The sequence below is a fragment of the Silene latifolia genome, unplaced genomic scaffold (genome assembly GCF_048544455.1).
Source record: "Silene latifolia isolate original U9 population unplaced genomic scaffold, ASM4854445v1 scaffold_333, whole genome shotgun sequence".
In the NCBI taxonomy this organism is placed as follows: Eukaryota; Viridiplantae; Streptophyta; class Magnoliopsida; order Caryophyllales; family Caryophyllaceae; genus Silene; species Silene latifolia.
The window spans coordinates 20,381-26,671 of NW_027413265.1; positions in this window are offsets into that span (position 1 = coordinate 20,381).

Genomic DNA, 6,291 nt, shown 5'->3' on the forward strand with positions numbered 1-6,291 from the left:
AATGGATGAGCTTCTTGAACCTAGTCCAAGCCCCATTCAAGTCTTCAGTAGGTAGTTGCTCAAATGCATTAATCTGAGCTCTCAACGCATTAGTGCACTGTGGTGGAAAATATCGCCTGTAAAAGGCCAAGAAAAGAGAATTCCAGTCAGTTACAATGGCTGCTTCCCTGTCTAAATCCCTCAACCATTCCCGGGCATCTTCAGCTAAAGAGAAGGAAAAGAGAACTCCCTTCACTCTGTCTTGTGTCACCCCCGCAGCAAGAGGAATGGTGGAGCAAGATCAGAAAAATGACTCATGTGCTTGCACGGATCTTCTCCAGTTACCCCCCTGAAGAAATTTCTCTCAACCAGTTGTATGTAAGATGGGTGGATTCCAAAGGTTCCCGAGTCAGTAGTGGGTAATAGGAAGCCTTTTGGAAGGGAACCCACCGTCGGCTCTGAATGGCTGGCTATGTTCGGCATCCTAGCAGATAGAATTTTACAGACTGGAGCAGGTATGACAATGTTCTCTTCTAGAACAGATATCCTGCAAACTAATCAAAAACTTGCAAAAATATGAGATCAGTCTCAAGGAATAAATTCCTTGAGACGAGAGGCAAACTTAAATAAAACAACAAAATTGCGCCACCTCCCCGGCAACGGCGCCAAACTTTGACAGGCTACTCGCGTACCTATCAAAAATAACCAACTGGCACTAACTAATATAGCTAGGGAATTCAGGTCGATCTCCACAGGGAGATGGGAAAGTGACAGCTTTAACTAAGTCAGTCACGGTAACCAAATATTGGGGGTTTAAAAATGTTGTTCTAAACTAATAAGGTTAAGGAAGAAGAGAAAGATAAAAGAAAATAAGATTTAAGTAAATAAAGAGAGAATAGCTAAGACAGTCGGTTCACCATGATCATTCAGTCGAGCAATCTAGGTCTCAGATCAATGCAAGTATGGTCTATGGGGCAATGAATATCTCCTTCCGGTCTCAATTCGCCCTAAAGCACAAATAGCTTAGCTTCCACCCTCACTACGTGCCCTAATGTTTGCTACGAGTCTCACCTTTTCCAACCTTTCGGTCTAGGTCAAGGTTCACTACGGTCAAATGACTAATTGCGTCGACTCAATTAGACAGAAATAATTAAATGATGCGATTAACAACATAAACTACACAAGCATTTAACCTAATATGTCGATTACAATTCCTTCATAATCATGGATTCCCTAAATCTTAGCAAAGAAGACTAGCTACGCATCATCATCGAATTAACAGCAGCAATACGTAGACAATAGAAATTAAACATAATAATAATGCAATAATAGAGATTGAACAAGAGTAATTATAAAATAAAGGAAGAGAAAGAATAAAGAGCAATAAAAGAGATTACGATTAAGAAATTTAGGAAAGCAAAAGTACCGATTACAAAGTTCATATCCGAGAAACAGCTTAGAATAGGGTAGAAGAGAGTAGTCAGAAGTCATAGAGTAACGTCGTCTACTGCTCAATAAAAGCACACGAAATTCTATTCCTAAAAACCTAATAAAAAGCCTAATTACAAAGCCCATACGAAAAAAGGCAAAAATCTCGGTTACAGGGTAAAAGCTCTCGATCGAGTAGAATTAAACTACTCGATCGAGAAACTAGCGAGAAATTCCTCTTGATCGAATGGAAAAACCGTTCGATCGAGTACTTCTTATTTCGACCTTCTCGATCGAGTATGAGAACTACTCGATTGAGTGAAACTTCATGGTATAAAGCATTCGATCGACAGGAAAAGTGGTCGATCGAGCTATATTAGCACGTAAGGCACCTTGACATCTTCCAAAATCAGCTCACGCGTCTTCAAAGTGATAGATCCCAAGCTCCGATCCCATGTTCTCCATAAATGCATACAAATGGGACGAGTTTAGGCTCGATTTATCTTCTTCCCTGTCCGTACTTGCGATTTACACAAGATAAACCAAAGTAGACTATTCGGGGATAATTGTAGCTAAATGCCACGTAAAATAGTACAGAAATGTGTGCAAAAATGAGGTAAAACCTTATATAAATTACACGCATCAATTTCGCTGAATAAAGCAGGGAGCACCCCATTGAGGCGCGCGCTACTTGGCGAGGTAAGGGAGCTTCCCTATTTTTCTGTAAAAGACGCGAGAATGGGAAGCTCCCCATGCTCACTTCGTCTTCTCCAAACGTGCGACAAATAGCTTTGCTTCCACCGAGGCTTATTGGGCCGCAAGATTGGCGGAGGAGGGTGGTCCTCATATCCGTTGGGTGGTGCCATGATGGCACTTGAGGTCGTTCATGGGGTTGCCCGCTTCGGGTGCTACTCCTCGTTCTTTGATGGTGGTGGGTTTAAAGGTTGCTTCCTTCATCTACTCCAAAAGGCTCATGAGGCAAATGGGGCATCAACAAAAGGTGCCCACTCAAGATACTCTTGTCCAAGAGAATGTTTTCCGGAACTCCGAGCTTGTGGAGGTCTTTGAAAGATGGTGGGCCACTCGGCCGCTTTGGGAGGTACCAAACCCCGTTGCCACGACATGGGTGACTCCCGCTTATGTCAAGTAGTCAAGAGCTTCATCCTTGGAAGAGAGGTCCAAATCTCGTAAGGACGAGGTTGTCGACTTGAAGTATCGAGAGGTTGGCAAGGCCAACCGTGCCTTCTTTGAGGACTATGTTGATGGAGTTAGCCCGGATATGATGAGGCCACCAAAGAGGAGAAACTCGGGTCCTATAGATGTGGTGGGCCATGTATGGGCTCACTTTGGACCGAACATGGGGTCTTGCAAGAGACCAGAGGTCGTCGCCGTTGTAGATCCATTGAGGATCTGTTCGAAGAGGAAGTTCATGCTAGGCGGGCCAACAAGAAGAAAAAGGGGAAGATGTACCCCAAGGGAAAAGGCAAGGGTAGAATGGAAGAGTGAAGACCTCCATTACCCACTTTATTAATACAACTTAGTGTTATGAGTTTTTATTATGTTGTACTAGCTATGTATTGTGTGTTTTGTGCTAGTTTTATTATCTGAGGTGTTTTAGTTGACACCTTAGCTCTGACAAGTTGTAGACTCGTCGATCTTTATTTGTTGTTGAATTTGTAATCCCTCCCATTATTAATTAAATAAGAGGATTGCTCGTGTTGAAATTGTGAACGCTTGTTTCTTCTATCCATTTTTTAAAGGTAATTAGATTTGAATTATCCTAAACATTTGCACTTGGGAAATGGGATTTTGCAAGAAGGGAGAAAGGCTTCTTTTTTTTATTTTTGTGGGAAAGGGAATGTTTTTCCCCTTTTATTTTTTGGAGAGGTTGATATGGGTGATGTTTTTTTATTATGGGGACAGTTGTATCCTTCTTGTGTAAGAAAGGACTGCCTACGTATCTACCTAAAAAGGTGAAATCAAACTATGATCGTAGTTCGGAATGTTTTGTAAATTTGATTGGGTTTTGTGGTTGTATCCCTCATGTATAAGAGGGACTGCCTACATATCCACCTGAAAAGGTGAAATCAAGCCATGCTCGTAGTTCAGGGGTTTTTTGTAAATTTTGATTGGATTTTGTGGTCGTATCCCTCATGTATAAGAAGGACTGCCTACGTATCCACCTGAAAAGGTGAAATCAAACCATGCTCGTAGTTCAGGGGTTTTTTGTTTAGTGCAAATGGATGTTGCCTTTGACAGATCAAAGGGCATTCGAAACGGGCAAGGTGCCGCAACTTAGACTCGATAAAACATGCAATTTCAAATCAGAACGCATTGAGGAACTTGACTTGAAAAGGGTTAAGGCGGTTGCTAGTCGTAAAACTAGGGTTAGGTCGTTGGTTGCTACGGTTCAAGGGTAGTATTTCTTGAGTTGGTCTAGGTTGGTAGGGTTTTTAAAATCCTCCCCATCTAGGTAACTCAGTCTCACTGCGTCCCCCCGAAAGTATTTTCTTGACCAGGTATGGCCCGGTCCAGTTGGGGTTGAATTTTCCCCTCGGATCGACGGGTAGTGGTGCTCGAACCGACTTGAGGACCAAGTCGCCCTCCTTAATGTTCCTGGGTTTAACCTTTTTGGTTAATGCTTGTTGTATACGTCGTTGGTATAGCTGGACGTTGTGCAAGGCGTTGAGCCGCCGCTCATCTAGAAGAGTGAGTTGTTCGTACCTTCGACGGGTCTATTCCGCCTCAGGGACTTGACTCTCCAGTAAGATGCGTAGAGAAGGGACCTCTAACTCTACCGGTTGAACCGCCTCCATACCGTATGCTAGGTAGAAGGGTGTGGCGCCTGTCGGTGTTTGAATGGAGGTTCGGTATCCCTAGAGTGCGAATGGGAGTTTGCTCGGCCAATCGTGGTAGTTGTCTTGCATTTTCTTAATAATGGTGACAAGAGTTTTGTTTGCTGCCTCCACCGCTCCGTTGGTTTGGGGACGGTAGGGAGATGATCAATGTCATTTGATCTTGTATTTGTCCAGCAAGGTCTGTGTTTCCGTCCGGAAGTGATAGCCTTGATCGCTGATGATTTCATGGGGTGCCCCATATCGGCAGATGATGTTGTTCTGGATGAACTTGGCCACTTGTTTGGCGGTCAAGACTGCATATGATTGCGCTTCTACCCATTTGGTGAAGTAGTCAATGGCGACGAGGACGAATAAATGCCCCTTGGTGCCTATCGAGTTAACTTTCCCGATGATGTCGATGCCCCAGGTTGAGAAAGGCCAGGGTGGTGTCATGGTGTATAAAAAGGATGGTGGTATGTGTTGTATATTGGCGAAGATTTGGCAATTGTGGCAATGTTTGACTTAGTTACGGCAATCGGCTTCCATGGTGGTCCAGTAGTAGCCTAACCGCATGATCTTTCGGATCAGCATCATTGTGCTCATGTGAGGGCCACATTCTCCGTCGTGGATCTCTCCCATGACTTTTTTGGCTTTGTGATGGTCGATGCAAAGGAGAAGAATCCCTTGGGGTGTTCTTTTGTATAGTTGATATTGGTTTATCACGAATTGTGATGCAAGTAAACGGATGGCTCTTTGTCCTCTTGGATCAGAGTTGGGAGGGAATTCGTTTTTGGTTTTATAGTTGAGGATGGCTTGGTACCAGGGTTCATTATGGTTTTCCTCGTCGTTGTTAATGGCGCAGATGTGAGCTGGCTCGCTCCTTCTCTCGACACATAGGGGCATTGAAGTCATGTCGTCAGGTATATTGACGAGTGCGGCAAGTTTTGCTAGGGCATCAACAAATAGATTTTCCTCTCGTGACAAGTTGAAGTAGTCGACTTGGTCGAAGAACTCGGCCTATTGATTGATTATTGCTCGGTAGGGAGCTAAGTTGTCACTTCCGATTTTCCATGATCCGGACACTTGATTGATGATGGGCGAGGAATCGCCGTGGACCCTCAGTCTCTCGATGCCAAGTGTGATGGCTGCTTGTAGGCCGATGAGGCATGCTTCATATTCAGTGGCATTGTTGGTGACGGCAAAGTCTAGCTTGACCGAGATCGGAACATGTTCTCCCTCTGGTGATATTAGAAGGATTCCTACCCCGAAGCCTCTCAGATTAGATGCACCATCTAAGTATAGGTCCCATACGTCGGTGTCGGCACAAAGGATGTCCTCGTCAGGAAGTGACCATGTGTCGGTCGTTGGATCCTCGTTGACGGGATTCTCCGCTAGGAAATCGGCGAATGCCCTTCCTTTGATAACCTTGAGGGGTACAAACGTGAGGTCAAACTTGGACAGCATGAGTGTCCACCTAGACAGCCTTCTGTTTAGTACGGGTTTTTCGAAGATGTACTTGACCGGGTCCATTTTGGAGTAGATGTGGACCGTGTAGCTGAGCATGTAATGTCGCATATTCTTTGTTGACCATACTAGGGCAAGGCATGTCTTTTCCAGTTGGGTGTACCTTGTCTCGTACTCGATGAACTTTTTGCTGATGTAGTAGATGGCTCGTTCTCCACTCTCGACTGTTTGAGCTAGCATTGCTCCCATGGTTGTGTCGGTGACAGTCAGGTATAGGGATAAAGGAATCCCTTTGTTGAGGTGGCATGAGGACAGGAGGTTTGGATAGGATTTCCTTGATCCTGTCGAAGGCTTTTTGACAGTCGTCGTCCCAATTGGTGTGATCGGAGGCACGAAGTTTCTTGAATATTGGTTCATAAACCATGGTGAGTTTGGCCATGAAGCGACTGATGTATTGAACCTGACCGAGAAATCCCCAAATCTCCTTCTCGTTCTTAGGCCGTGGCATTTGTTGAAGGGCTTTGATTTTGGTTGGATCAATCTCAATGCCTCTTTTGCTGACGACATGTCCCAAGAGTTTTCC